This window comes from Arachis stenosperma, chromosome 4 (assembly GCF_014773155.1).
Source record: "Arachis stenosperma cultivar V10309 chromosome 4, arast.V10309.gnm1.PFL2, whole genome shotgun sequence".
Taxonomy (NCBI): domain Eukaryota; kingdom Viridiplantae; phylum Streptophyta; class Magnoliopsida; order Fabales; family Fabaceae; genus Arachis; species Arachis stenosperma.
In genome coordinates, this window is record NC_080380.1 from 8732801 (window position 1) to 8749055 (window position 16255).

At 37.6% G+C, this 16255-nt stretch overlaps 1 pseudogene; it reads right to left on the reverse strand.

The window, feature by feature from the left end:
* Nucleotides 1–14613: 14613 nt before the first annotated feature.
* Nucleotides 14614–16255, reverse strand: part of LOC130974547 (uncharacterized) — a 32319-nt pseudogene continuing 30677 nt past the window's right edge.

Sequence of the window (16255 nt, forward strand, 5' to 3'; positions counted from 1 at the left end):
AAAAACTAGCAAGATTAATACTGTATTATGTGTGTCTCATCCATGAGTAAAAGAAAATTCAAGGAAGGAACAAATAAAGAATGAAAGTTACTAGTGCTATCTTCTCAAAAGAAACATGCATGTGCCTTTTTTTTCTTTAATGAGTATATGTAATATATAGAATTGAACATGTTAGTGAGTGAAATAGAACCGTTGAATTAATTTTAGATGATGTCTTGTGTCTAACTTGACAAGAAAGAAAAAAGACATATGGTGTAATTTGATAATAAAGACATTTTTATTATTAATTTCTTTGTGCAAGTCTTATAACAAAAAAAGTATCTAAAGATATATCAAGTTACAGTTTTATTAGAGTTTTATAAAGGCAGGGTAGAGCTACCTATAAAGAGAAAGAGGTCAATCGCTCCCCTAATTTTAATTTTTTAATTACATATAAATTATATTAAAATTTTATTTTAATTTTATTTTATTGTGTAAATATTTTTGGTCCTCCTCTAATATTTCATCTAGCTCCATCCCTGTATGAAGGGGTTTGTTTTTTTTGAGTTGTATTATTTATTTGATTTGTAGAGCTAAAGTTAAACTGAGGTATATTTGATATTATTAATTATATGTAAATACTTAGGGGCAGTTAATTTTATATGAAGTTGATAGTTGAGAGTCATTAGATGATAATTTAGTTAAATTTATCAAATTATTTAACGATTTTCAACTATCAACTTCACATAAAGTTAACTGCATGTGAATACATTATAGACTTATAGTAATACTGTTTTTGTGTTTGTAATAAAGAAGTTAAAAATGTTCATGACTTATTGTTACTTCTGATTTTTCATGGCAGGTTTTGATGTGTTTGGATTTATGATGCTAGTGGTGTTTGAATATTTTTGGATACTACAAAATAATACTTTGAGAGTTGGATATCTATATTAATGAGGAAGGTGAATTCAAATAAGTTGTTGATGGATTTTTTTGCCATAATTTGCATTATTTGGTAGGAAATGATATTTCAAAACAAAGCATTAGATGTTAAAAAAACTATTGTGAGATCGATAAAAGTTACAAAGATGGAATTAGTTCTGATTCTTAGAGTAATTGATGACAATGCTAAAAATAATTTATAAATTGGAGAAAATATAATTTTTATTTTCTTATGTACTCTGTCTTATTGTATTAAATTCTTTTGTTAAAAAAAACTTACAGTATGAACTACTCATTTAAAAAAATTAATTAGTTACAGAATTTTTTCATATTTAAAATAATTATAATTCTTGACAAATGCTATTTTTTTAAATCAATGCAAAAATTTTTGTAAAACAATGAAAAAATTATATGTACTAAATTTTTGTATAAATAATACATGAAAAACTCGAGAAAAAAAATATATGCTAAAGGGAGAAATAAAAGGGAGAAGAAAAAGGAAACAAAAAGAGAAAATAACGCATAGAAAAAAAAAAGACAAAACAAAAGAAGAGGAGGAAAAAAATAGAATAAGAAAAAAAAGTTTTAAAAAAGAAACTTGATTAAAAAAAATCTTATTCACTTAAAATGAATGGTAATTAAATATGTTTAAAAATATATTAAAAAATTTGCAAAATCTAAAACCACTATACCATCACCTACCATCCTCAAATGTTTGCATTTATAATGGATACTACTTGAGATAAATAATTCCAGTTGTTAGAAACAAGAGACTGAGAGAGGAATCTGAAAAGTGTGTTATTGAGTATGTTCTAAGATACAATATACAAGGGGTATTTATAGGTGCTAAATGAATCAAAGTAATAAAGACATAGAATCCTACAATTAATATACAGATATACTATATAAATATAGACGATACTAATTGATCTAAATTGATTCTAATGATTATCTAAATTGATTATAATGATTCTCTAATATCCCCCCTCAAACTCAAGTGGGAGCTAAGGAGATCAACTTGAGTTTGGATAACAAAGTCCGAAAACAAGTCGGGTGATGAGTTTTCGTGAAGATATCAGCAGTCTGATCCAGTGTTCCAACACCAATGAGACGAACAACATCAATAAGAATATGTTTCCGAACAAAATGGCAATCAATCTCAATGTGTTTGGTGCGTTCATGAAACACATCATTATGGACAATCTGATAGCACTGCGGTTATCATAAAAAATATCAGTAGGAGATGACTGAAGAGCACCCAGATCTTCGAGAAGCCAACGAACCGAGATAACCTCAGCAGTGGTGTCCGCGAGGGCACGATATTCAGCTTCTGTGCTTGAGCGAGCGGTGAAGGTTTGCTTCTTAGCACGCCAAGAAATGAGAGCGTCGCCAAGGAACAAACAGTAACCAGTAGTGGAACGACGATCAGTGGGATCACCAGCCCAATCAGCATCGGAGTATGCCTGAAGAGTCAAAGAGGAATGGACAGAAAAATAAAGGCCATGAAATAGAGTGCCTTTGACGTAGCGAAGAATGCGTAGAACTGTCGCATAGTGAGTAGTACGAGGAGTTGACAAGAACTGGCTGAGAACATGAACTGGATAGGCAATGTCTGGTCGGGTGACAGTCAAGTAGACGAGACCGCCAACTAATTGTCGATAGAGAGTCGGATTATCCAAAACAGTGCCATCCATAGGGGTAAATCGAACATTAGGCTCAATAGGAGTAGACTCAGTGCGACTATCTGTAATCCCAGTGCGAGCAAGAAGATCTGAAGCATACTTAGCCTGAGAGAGATAGATGCCATCATCTGTGGAGATGACCTCGAGACCAAGAAAATAGCTGAGAGAACCAAGATCTTTCATCTCAAAGGTATGGTGAAGTGAGGCCTTGAGATCAGAGATACCGTCAACATCATCTCCAGTAATGATCATGTCATCAACATACAAAAGTAGAAGGACAACTCCACGTTCGCTTTTACGAATGAAGAGGGCATTCTCATGAGGACTAGAAGTAAAACCAAGACTGCATATGGTAGTGCTGAACTTGTCAAACCATTCACGAGGGGCTTGCTTAAGTCCATAAAGTGCCTTACGAAGGAGACAAACCTTACGAGAAGGACAAGGATATCCCGGAAGTGGTTTCATGTAGACTTTCTGTTTCAAGTCCCCATTAAGAAATGCATTCTTCACATCCATCTGACTGAGAGACCATTTTTTAACTGCAGCAATGGCAAGGAGAGCTCTAACAAATGTAAGGCGAGCAACAGAAGCAAAAGTCTCTTCATAATCAATACCATACTCTTGTGTGCAACTTTGAGCAACCAAGTGTGTCTTATAATGGTCAATAGAGCCATCAGAGTGAGTCTTGATCTTGTATACCCATCTACTGCCCACAACTTCCTGATCAGAAGAAGAATCAACCAAATCCCAAGTATGTGCTTTTTCAAGTGCCTGTATTTCTTCCTGCATTGCTTTTTGCCAATTCGGATTTGTGGAGGCTTCTTTGAATGACTTAGGTTCATGTTGATGAAGAATAGTAGAAAAGCAATGATAATAAAAAAGATGAGGAGGTGGATTCCTTACCCGAGAAGAAAGAGTGGGAGGAGGAGGCATGACGGTAGGAACGGGATCGCCGTCCGGTCTGGAATCATCAGGAGATGGAGAAAGCGAAGGAGCAAGAGCCTCGAGGGGTGGACTTGGGGTAGACTCTGTAGTATCATCACTAGGAAACAGATCAATATTTGGGTTAGTAAAAAACGGTGACAGAGTAGAAGGAATGGACTCAAAAGAGGAAAAACTAGAGAACATGTGATGCTCCCAGAAGACAACATGACGAGATATACGAATACGGCGAGAGATAGGATCCCAACAACGATAACCCTTATGTTCAGAAGCATAACCAAGAAAACAACACATGCGAGCCCGAGGTTCAAGCTTATTGTGTTCATGAGGCTGAAAAAGGACAAAGCAGACACAACCAAAAATACGGAGGGAGCTGTAATCGGGAGAAGTACGATAAAGACGCTCAAAGGGAGTAGTGTTACCAAGAATAAAGGAAGGGAGTCTATTGATAGCATGAACAGCAGGGAGAACAGCTTCACCCCAAGCATACTCAGGACAGGAAGAGGAAATAAGCATTGCACGGACAGAGTCAAGAATATGACGGTGTTTACGCTCAGCTCTGCCATTTTGTTGAGAGGTACCAGGACAAGAAAATTCGGACAAAGTACCTTGTTCAGCGAGAAAATTTAAAAGTTTGGAGTCACGATATTCCATAGCATTATCACATCTAAAAATTTTAATGACCTTTGAAAACTGAGTTCGAACCATAGTGGCAAAGTTAATGTAAATCTGAGGCAACTCACAATGATTAGTCATCAAATAAACCCAAGTAAAACGTGAATAATCATCAATAAATACGACAAAATATCGAGCCCCTTCCATAGAAGCGGTGTGAGCGGGGCCCCAAACATCAGAATGAATAAGATCAAAAGGAGAGCATGCAGTAGAGGAATTATTATTAAAGGATAAGGCAGGTTGTTTTGCAGTGCGACAAGAAATGCAATCTAAAGACTCATTTTGAACTTGACCTAAAACACCCGTAGAGATAAGAGGACGCAATTTTTCTAAGAAGCTATGGGCAAGACGACGGTGCCACAGGTGAAGAGTAGATGGAGAGGAAACAACACAAAGATTTGTAGAGGAAACATGAAGGTTCTCGAGCTCAAATAAGCGTCCAACCTTACAGCCAGTCCCGATAATCTTTCCCGTCCGACGATCCTGCACACGACAACCAGAAATAGAAAAAATGACATCAAAACCGAGTTCAACAAGCTGACCGACAGAGATAAGATTAAAATTTAATTTTAGAATAAAATAAGCATCAGAAAGATGAATATTGGACTGTGAAATAATCCCGTGATGTGTTGCATGTAAGAGGGAACCATTAGCAGTGTTGATAGAAGGTGCATTTGTAGTGGGAGACAACGATGAAAAGAGATGACGCATAGGAGACATATGATTGAAACAACCAGAGTCAAAATACCATTTAGAATTACCTGGAGGGGTGGAAAAAGTAGCGGGGGTATTACTAGAAAAAGAGAGAAGTTGCTTAAGAAGGGTTTCAATATCTGATGGAGAGACAGAAGGTGTGTTGTTAGATGTGGAAGAGGTGGACTCCGTAGCAGCAGCAGTAGAGGCAGGCACATGCGGAGAGTTGGTGGGACGAGGTTGATACTTGTTCTGATCTGAACGTGGTGGTCGAGTAGGATAGGTAGCAATCAAGTGACCCGAGAGCTTACAATAATGGCAAAACAGTTTCAAGCAGTTGGAGCCAATGTGGCCTTTTTGTTTGCACTTACGACATTCAATAGAAGGACAGTCAGAGAAGGAATGCCCAGGCCGATTACAGTTGTGACAGATTTTGCCCTTTCTGTCGGTGGCAGCAAAGACAGTTTCACTTTTAGAACGAAGCAATCCCAAGCGCGTTTCTTCAGACTTGAGACGAGGAAGAGCATCTTCAAGACTAGGCAAGGGATTCTAATGAAGAAGAGAAGTCCTGACCGGCTCATAGTCATCAGTAAGTGCCATCCGAAACTGGATGAGACGTGTCCGGTTCTGATAATCCTCATATGCCTTAGCATCAATGGGATCTTTAAGAACAAGCTCACAAGAGGTCAACTGATCCCAAATAATCTCCATCTGAGCAAGAAAATCAAAAATTGCTTGGCCACGTTCTTGCTTAAGGCTATGAAGTTCCTTAAGCAGTTGGTACTGATGAGAGAGATCAGAAATAGTGTAACGTTTTGCCAAACGATCCCATACATCTTTAGCAGTTTCAAAATGCCCAAACTGTAAATGAATTCCAGGAGTAGAAGTGTTGCGGAACCAAGTGATAATCTGATGATTTTTACTATCCCAATCTTTCAATTTCTCTGCATAGTCCTTTTCCTTCTCAGCATCCTCCTTAGATTTGGAGGCACCATCTTTGGAGTTGTCAGTCACAGTTGGCTTAACAGGACAGACAATATCACCAGTCACATATCGCCATAATTTGCGCCCTTTAAGAAATCCTCGCATAGCTTCAACCCAATGTGTATAGTTGGAGCCATTAAGGATAACAGGAATAGGCTGAAAAACATCTGGTTTTTCCATAGTAATAGAAGAAATAGCAAAGGGAAGAAGAAAACTGCAAATTCGGGGCAGAAAACGAGAAAACAGAGCGCGAAATCGGAAAGAGCTCACCAAAAAACCTTAGGGAGGGTCCCACTTGTCTACCACGTCAACAGACACGTCAGCGCCACGTCAGCGAACAATGACACGTGGCAGCAGCTAAGAGGAGGGAGGGACACGCTGGCAGCGAGCTAGGGGCGCGGGTCAGACGCGGGTCAGGCGGAGCGGATCGGGTCGGGCTTCGCGGATTGTCTTTGGAAGGCTTCGCTGCGACACGTGGCAGCACCAGGAGCGTTGGATCAGCACCGATATCAACGGCTGCTGAAGCGTCTGGAAGGCAAAACAACAGGGTGGCTAGCCAGGTTCCGGCGGCGCGTCCGGTGGACTCAGGTGGCGATGTCGACGTCGTTGGAAAGCTGACGAGGAGAAGATCACAATGATGCCGGAGGTGACGAACAAAAGCGTCGGAAATAGATCGAAAAATGAGGGCAAAGAGGCACGGGTGGAATCTGGAAGAGAGAGCAACCTGGTCGTAACAGCGTCTTTCGGCGGCGTGTGGAGGCGCGTATGGCGGCGGATGGCGGCGGTTTTGGTTGCAATGGAATCACGGCAACAAGACGAACAAGATGGTTAGAGGAGTGACGAACCAAAGCGTCGAAAAGGGAACGGAAAAAGGGGCCAAAGAACACTACCGGAAAGGAGAAAAACAATGGGGCTATGAACTATTATTCATTGAGAAAAAAAAAAAGGCCTAAACTCTTGATACCATGTTAGAAACAAAAGACTGAGAGAGGAATTTGAAAAGTGTGTTATTGAGTATGTTCTAAGGTACAATATACAAGGGGTATTTATAGGTGCTAAATGAATCAAAGTAATAAAGACATAGAATCCTACAATTAATATACAGATATACTATATAAATATAGACGATACTAATTAATCTAGATTGATTCTAATGATTATCTAAATTGATTATAATAATTCTCTAATACCAGTGACATTGTATATTAATACACTTGGCTAATTTAGAAATTTATTTTTGTATGCAGATATAACATTTTTTATTTAATCAAGTTATGTATATACTAAATCATCTACATTTATATATGTATATGTATATAATATATGTTAAAATATAAAATACATATTTAAAATATATAAAACAACACACATATAATATTAGACATATATAACTAATTTAATTTGTTGACTAATTTTTTATATAAATATAGCACTTTCTCGTATGATATGTTATTGGTGATAAGAGCATGACCGGTAATGATGGTGCGGCTGGAAGACCTTGGTGAAGAAACAAAGAAACGACAACAACGATGCAAATCTAAGACAGAAGATGGAATGTGACGGTTGTCAATGGAGGAAAGTGAGTTTCTGATAAGCCATGGAGATGGAGGCTTAGTTTTTCTTTTTCTTCTTCTTTCTCAATTTAAAGATCAAATTAAAAAATATATACAATAAAAATTTGATGGCAATAATGATAATTGTTATTATTAGTTTTAAAAAATTAAAAATAAAAATAATTATTTTTATTATTAGTATATCGTTACGTAATTTGATATATAAAAAATTATTTTATACTGATAATATAAAATATATATTTTTTAATATTTGTAAAGAAATTTATTTTTTTTAAATTTAGTTTTTTTTTTTTTACCAAAGATAGGAGACTCGAACTCGCAACCTCTTAATTGAATATAGAAAGACTATATCATTTGAGTTATAACTCATTGACCTTAAAATTTAGTTTACATATATCAATTTTATTTCTAATATTTTTTAGGCTTTAGTTTTATCCTTATTTCCTAAATCTTTAAAAATCTAATAAATTATTATTTTATTTGCCTATTTTACGCTAACCTTATTCTTCCTCTTCTCCCCCAACAAAAACCACAGCACCACCACTTAAATTTAGAAGAGCAATTATATAATATATATATTAAAATTAGTTATTATGATTAATTATTAATATAAAATATATGTCTAATACAAATATATATTAAAAATAAATTAAACAAATATTTTTATATAAATTTATTGATAATTAATTTTAGTAAGTAATTTTAATATATAACAACAACAACAAAGTCTTGTCCCACTAAGTGGGATCGGTTACATGAATCAAACAATGTTATTGTGCTCTGTCATGTATCATGTCTACAGAGAGACCGTTTACATGTAGATCTTGTTTGACCACCTCATGGATGGTCTTCTTAGGTCTTCCTCTGTCTTTCGCCCTTTGTCCATCTTCCATCTCATCCACTCTCTTGACTGGATGTTCTATCGGTCTTCTTCTCACATGTCCAAACCACCTGAGACGCGATTCAACCATCTTTTCCACAATGGGTGCTACTCCAACTCTCTCCCTTATATCTTCATCCCTTATTTTATCCAATCGCGTATGACCACTCATCCATCTCAACATCTTCATCTCTGCCACACTCAGCTTATGTTCGTGCTCCCCTTTAACCGCCCAACACTCCGTACCATACAACATAGCCGGTCTTATAGCGGTGCGATAGAATTTACCTTTAAGTTTTAAAGGCACTTTTTTGTCGCATATAAAACCAGATGCACTCCGCCATTTTGACCAACCTGCTTGGATCCTATGATTTACATCCTGTTCAATCTCTTCATTATCCTGTATGATGCACCCAAGATACTTAAAACTTTTAACTTTTCGTAGGATGTTTTCTCCAATCTTCACTTCTATATTGGGGTTTTTCCTTCTCAGACTGAACTTACATTCCATATATTCTGTCCTGCTACGGCTTATGCGCAGACCATACACTTCTAAAGCTTCTCTCCATAACTCAAACTTCTTATTTAGGTCTTCCCTTGACTCTCCCATAAGGACGATATCATCGGCAAAAAGCATGCACCATGGCACAGGCTCTTGGATGTGCTCTGTGAGTGCTTCCAATACTAATGTGAAAAGGTATGGACTTAAGGATGATCCCTAGTGTAATCCTATACCAATAGGGAATTCCTCTGTCACACCACCTTGAGTTTTCACACTAGTTGTGGCCCCATCATACATGTCTTTAATTACCCGAATATATGCGATCCTTACTCTTCTCTTTTCTAAAACCTTCCATAAGACCTCCTTTGGTACCATATCATACGCTTTTTCCAAATCAATAAATACCATATGTAGATCCCTTTTATTACTACGATACCTCTCCATCATCCTTCTTAATAGGTATATCGCTTCAGTGGTAGATCTGCCTGGCATAAATCCAAATTGGTTCTTTGTTACTTGTGTCTCTTTTCTCAACCTCCGTTCTATCACCCTTTCCCATAACTTCATAGTATGACTCGTAAGCTTAATCCCTCTATAGTTTCCGCAACTTTGTATATCCCCCTTATTCTTGTAGATATGTATCAAGGTGCTCTTTCTCCACTCATCAGGCATCTTCTTTGGCCTTAAAATCTCATTAAAAAGCTTGGTTAACCAGTTGATGCCTTTTTCTCCAAGACCCTTCCAAATCTCAATTGGGATATTATCAGGTCCTACTGCCCTGCCATTTTTCATCTGCTTTAGAGCCTCTTTTACCTCGAAGTCTCGAATCCTTCGATAGTAGTCAAAGTTTTGATCTTCTTCCCTTGTGCATAATCGACTAAGGCTCGGAAGAGTCTTCTGTCTCTCATTAAATAACTCGTAGAAGTAGCTCTTCCACCTTTCATTAATCTTCTCCTCTTAAACCAACACTTCTCCATCCTTATCCTTTATGCATTTAACCTAATCCAAATCTCTCGTTCTTCTTTCCCGGCTCTTTGCGATTCTATATATACATTTTTCTCCTTCTTTCGTGTCCAAAGACTGGTAGAGACCCTCATATGCTCTTGTTCTTGCTTCACTTACAGCCACTTTTGTCTCTTTCTTAGCCGCCTTATATTTTTTCCAGTTATCTGCATTGCGGCATAAAGACCACTCTTTAAAGCATTCCCTTTTTATCTTTTATCTTTTCTTGTATACTCGCATTCCACCACCAGGACTCCTTGTCTCTTGGTCCTATTCCTTTAGATTCACCAAAATTTTTTTTTGCTGTTCTTCTAATAACTTCTGCCATCTCCCTCCACATCTCTTCCGCGCTTCCATTCCCATCCCACTTTGCCTCTTCAATTTTCTACCCGTTTTAGGAAGCTTCTTTGTTCTTCACATTTTATCCGCCACCACCTCGTCCTTGGATTCTTCATATGATGTCTTTTCCTCAACTTTTGCTCAATGCGAAAATCCATGACGAGCACCCTATGTTGTGTTGTCAAACTCTTTTCCGGGATAATTTTACAGTTAATGCAAAATTTTCGGTCGACTCTCCTCAACAAGAAGAAGTCGATTTGAGAGTTTGTCATGCCACTCTTATAGGTTATAAGATGTTCGTCTTTCTTTTTAAAACATGTATTTGCGATGAGAAGATCAAAGGTTGAGGAAAAATCCAAAATAGTTTTACCCTCGGCATTGATCACCCCGAAACCATGGCCTCTGTGAATACTCCCATATCCAGTCACTTCTCTCCCAAAATGGCCATTTAAATCTCCTCCTAAGAAAATTTTATCTCCCAAAGGTATGCCTTGAACCAAACTCTCTAGATCCTCCCAAAACCTTATCTTGTGTTGTTCATCTGAACCCACTTGCGGTGCATAAGCGCTAATCACATGGAAAGCATCTCTCTCCACCACAAGTTTGATAGAGATGATCCGATCTCCCACCCTCTTGACATCGACTACGTCCTTCTTCCACTGCTTATCCACAATTATTCCAACCCCAATCCTATTATTCACTTTTCCTGTATACCAAAGTTTGAAACCAGAAGTATCCAACTCCCTAGCCTTTGCACCAACCCATTTCGTTTCTTGTAGGGACATAATGTTAATCTTCTTCCTTGTCATGGTGTCCACCACCTCCATGGACTTTCCTGTTAGAGTGCCTATGTTCCATGTCCCAAATCTCAACCTTCTGTTGCTTCGACCTTTACCTTTTACTTTATAAACTAGCTTATTTATTCTCGTCCGTTCACGAAAACGCGAGAACCCTTACTCATTTAACACTACATCCGAGCACTGATGCAGCGGCTCTTGCTTTGACACCGTACTCGAGCCATACGGCGCGTTGCTTCCGGGCAACGACCTAGCTTTAGCGCAATAATGTCTTTGATTCATGTCATGGGGGTTCTGCTATAATTTTATGTTGGTTGCCGAAGACCTAACACAACCCTCCTCCTTTATCCGGGTTTTGGGACCGGCTATGTACCGCAAGTATAACATAGGCGGAATTAATTTTAATATATAAATAATATTTTATTAAAATCAATATTAAAATATCATAAAAAATTCAACCTAATTTCTTTAATTTAGTAATTCAATAATATATTTTAGCCTAAACTTTTAAATATTGATAATTAATTAACGATTAAATAGTAAATACAATAACTTTAATTTGAATAGCCTCCTAGCATTATTCTATTTAAAATTTTAAACTACACTTTAGAAACCCTAAACGGGAATAAACCGTTGTGACGGTTATCTCCAACCACCACCAATTGCAACCTTTCAAACTCTATTTAAAGGGCCACGGCATCATGAGTAATAACTATCTGTATTTCTTTCCTATCAAATATCTTCCTCACTTCAATAATCTTTGGAACAAAATATCTGTATTCTATTGTATCTATCCATCAATTTTGAAGTGCCGCAAAATCATGAGGCAGCCAGAAGTATGGGGTCAAGCCTCCGTTGTAATATTTTGTACCATCGCTGGGATACTTTTGTTGGGTCCATTCTTTATGGGTACGGTTTCTCCGCCGCAAATTCCATTGCTTTCGCTATACCCTCTTGTTCTTGCTGCCATACTCATATTCCTTATAATATTCTCCACTTGATTGTTACTACTTCAATTCAATGCCTTTCCAATTTGTAATTCAACTTTATATATAGATTCATCCATGGCCGAAACTAGCTTTTATTTTAATTTGTTGTGTATATATACGGTGTAAACTATGTTTTTGGGTTTAATGTTCTATTGAACTTTTGTAATTATGTATAGTCATTTATATTAGGCCATGCATCTGTCTTTTTTATTTTGTTATTTTTAATTAATTAAGTCCTTTGTGCAGCAATTTATTTTTTAAGTGTAAATATAATGAAATCGTTCTTCTGATGAATTTATTATTTGGTGATTCAATTTGCCGCAATTTTTTCTGCTTCTTTTTATATATATATATATATATATATATATATATATATAATATATATATATATATATATATATATATATATATATATTGCCTTTTTGGAAATCTATTTTATGTAAAATACAGAATAAGAGACTCACTCTGCAGAAGAAGGAAAAAACCTTTGTGACTAATTTTTTCATTATTATTATTATTATCATTAATTATTTGGTAGAAAGAAAGAGAACTTTTAACACAAACAATAATAATATTTAAGAAATAATAAAAAATAAATTAAATAATTTAAATAAAATTATCTTATTTAATTTGATATTCATTAATTATTATTAAAATTATTATATAATTTTAGATAAATAAATATATAATTACAAGTGTTAGATATATAAAATTGTGAAAAATAATTTTAGATATTTGTCTCCTTCCTATATATGACACGAATTTAAATAAAATTTGTTTTTATATCTTGTATTGGGTTAATAATGAGTTTCCCGCCATGTTATTGGATCCGTATGATAAAGTTTCAGAAATTTTATCAGAGTCTAAGCGATTAATTTTTCACACTTTACAAATGTTATTAGGGCTGCTCAAAATAAACAAAGAACTACATACTACTAGTTAATGTTTAACGAGTTAGTTATTTAGTTTATCATCATTGAATGTTATCACATTTGAAGTTTGATTTTGATAATTATAGGCATGCTCCTTAAAAATAAATTAATATTTTCGTATGAATAATTATAATTTTGCAGGGAAATAATTTTCCATGATTATCAACTTTTTTATTGTCAATACCACCAAGTGTTAATAACTGTATAAATGTAACGCCACTAACGTAACTGCCTCGAACTACCATTAGACTTTTTTTTATTTAATTTTGGAAATAATTTCCCAATATGATCTATTTTTGTTTTTATTTTGTCGTGAATGAGGAAATTATATATAAATATAGTAGTATTTACACCAGGAAAGGCAATGGACCAATAGAGATGCAAATGTCCTAATTATTTTTATTTACGAATCAACTAAAAAAGTTAAAATTATTTATCAATTGCTGCTGCAATGCTATCATTTTTTTTTATATCTGTACTTACATTAAAATTAAATTCATATAAGTATTATATAGTATTATTACATATATTTAACTACGTAACATTATATTAGAAAGAATAACATATATTTAACTACGTAACATTAATCATATGAATAGTTGACCAAAAAATAAATATAATTAAATAATATCATTAATAAACAAATATAAAATATTTTATATTATCATTACCTCAAAATTATTAAATCCTTTCCTTTTATTTGGGAAGTACTTAATCCCTTAATTTGCATTGTCATCTTTTAATTTGGAGTAGTGATCGGCTTCAAATACATAGCCTGGTGTTGAATACACATTTATAGATTGTTTAGATATATTTTGCCGGCATTCTTTAATTAACGGCTATTAAAGATTAAGTGTGTCTGAATTTAATTTTCAAAAAATCAAACACTTAATATGACATAATGACAGGTCAAACAATTTAGAGTGAAATTTGTTTATGAAAATATATAAGTAAGTTATTTGATTCTTTTAATTTAAAAAAGTTAATCAGATTAAATTTATTGTTATCTTCAAAAACCTTGAATATGATAAAAATTCATGCACAGCTGATTTTATGAGAAGTTAGTAATTAAAAATTATTAGATGATGATTTAATTAAATTTGTCTAATTATCTTACAATTCTAAAATATCAATTTTACATAAGACAATTACATGTGAATTTTTACTTAAAAAAATAATGTATTTTAAAATTATGTACAGTTTATTTTTACATAAAGTTAATATTTAAAAATCATTACATAATGATTTAGTTAAATATGTTAAATTATTTATTAAATATGTTAAATTATCTAACAAATCTTAATCATCAGCTCTACATGAAAATAATTGCACATTAGTTTTAATTTTAATTGAGAAATGCTGCTTATATACCAAAATCAGCCGCTAATGTATTTGTGTATAAATATATGTATGATTTAATTTATTTTCATAGTGCATTTATATACCAACATGTATTTTATACTGATGACTGACTTTGATAGCTAATTTTAGTGTATACATAATATAACCTATTTTAATTTATATTTTTCATTTAAATTTGTAGGGATTTTTCATTTAAATTTGTAAAAAAAAAGGGGGGGGGGGGGGGCGGGAAGGAGGAAGGTAAGAAAAGTAGCACAAATTATATAGAAAATTAAATATGCATGCATATATACACGCACTTCAATTAACATATATATATGCGTTTTGTTTAATTTCTAATTACTTTGCTAGGCACTGGAAGTTGGTGGGAGTGCTCGTTATGTTACAGAAGCCGAGAATTTTGACGGTTGCAACAGCAACGCCTGCGGGGATTTGTCTTGCGTCAGGCCTTAGTGCACCGCAAAGGCAATAGGCTGCGTAGCTAGGAGCCCTATCCAAGCGGTTGCAGCATTCACGCGTTTGGGGTGGCACCCGAGGATTAGTCGGGTTTATATCCCTCGCTGCACTCCTGCAAACTTCTAACAATGGGTTAGATATGGGACAAGGGGGTGGTGGTGGTGGAGGTGGTGGTGTGGGGCGGCGGTGGGGGAGGGGGCGGTGGAGGTGGGGGAGGTGGGGTGGTGGTGGTGGTGGGGGAGGTGGTGGAGGTGGGGTGGAGGGGGTGGCGGAGGCGGTGTGGGGCGTGGTGGGGGTGGCGGAGGGGCGGTGGAGGCGGAGGAGGTGGGGGAGGGGGGGGGGGGGAGGTGGCGGGGTGGGTGGAGGTGGGGTGGGGGGGGAGGTGGGAGGGGGTGGTGGCGGCGGTGGCGGTGGGGGAGGTGGAGGGGGTGGCGGCGGTGGTGGGGGTGGGGGAGGTGGAGGTGGAGGTGGAGGTGGTGGGGGTGGGGGGTGGAGGGGGTGGCGGCGGTGGTGGGGTGGGGGGGTGAGGTGGTGGGGGGTGGGGGTGGGGGAGGGGTGGTGGCGGTGGGGGTGGGGGAGGTGGGGGTGGTGGAGGGGGTGGCGGCGGGCGGTGGGGGGGGGTGGGGGTGGGGGGGGGTGGTGGGGTGGTGGGGAGGTGGCGGCGGCGGAGGGGGAGGTGGTGGGGGGGTGGGGGTGGAGGGGGTGGCGGGGGTGGGGGGGGGGTGGAGGGGAGGGGGGGGGGGGTGGTGGGGAGGTGGCGGCGGCGGAGGCGGTGGCGGTGGGGGTGGGGGAGGTGGAGGGGGAGGTGGCGGCGGTGGCGGTGGGGGAGGTGGAGGGGAGGTGGAGGGGGGTGGTGGCGGTGGGGGAGGTGGCGGCGGCGGTGGGGGTGGGGGAGGTGGAGGGGGTGGGGGTGGAGGGCGTGGCGGGGGCGGTGGGGGAGGTGGCGGTGGAGGCGGTGGAGGCGGTGGGGGCGGTGGCGGGGGTGGAGGAGGTGGCGGAGGTGGAGGTGGAGGGGGTGGCGGCGGTGGAGGTGGCGGTGGCGGTGGTGGTGGCGGTGGCGGTGGTGGTGGTGGTCGTTTTATAGGTGGTGGTGGTGGTGGTGGTCGTCTTATAGGTGGTGGTGGTGGTGGCGGTGGCCAGCGATATGGATACACGGGTGGTGCTTTGGGAGGCGGGGAATGGGGAGGGGGTGGATAGTAGTAACCTGCCATGGTGGCGGAAAAGAGAAGGTTAAGGGAGAAGAGAATGGCGGTGGGTGCCACCATTGCCTTCTTGGAACCCATATTTAATTTCACTCTTAATTACTTTGTTTTGTGGTGGCTTCGTGAACTTGCAGAGCCTTGCAATTTGCAACTTAATTTATAGGCCATAGATTTCTGTACGGAGGATATAATAATGTTAACATATATATATCAAATTTACGTGCTTTTATTTAAGCCTTTTTGGTTTTTTCTATATAAAATGTTTCTTGACATAGTATTGTAGCATAATTTATATAAATAGGATTTAGATTCCAATTTAAAAA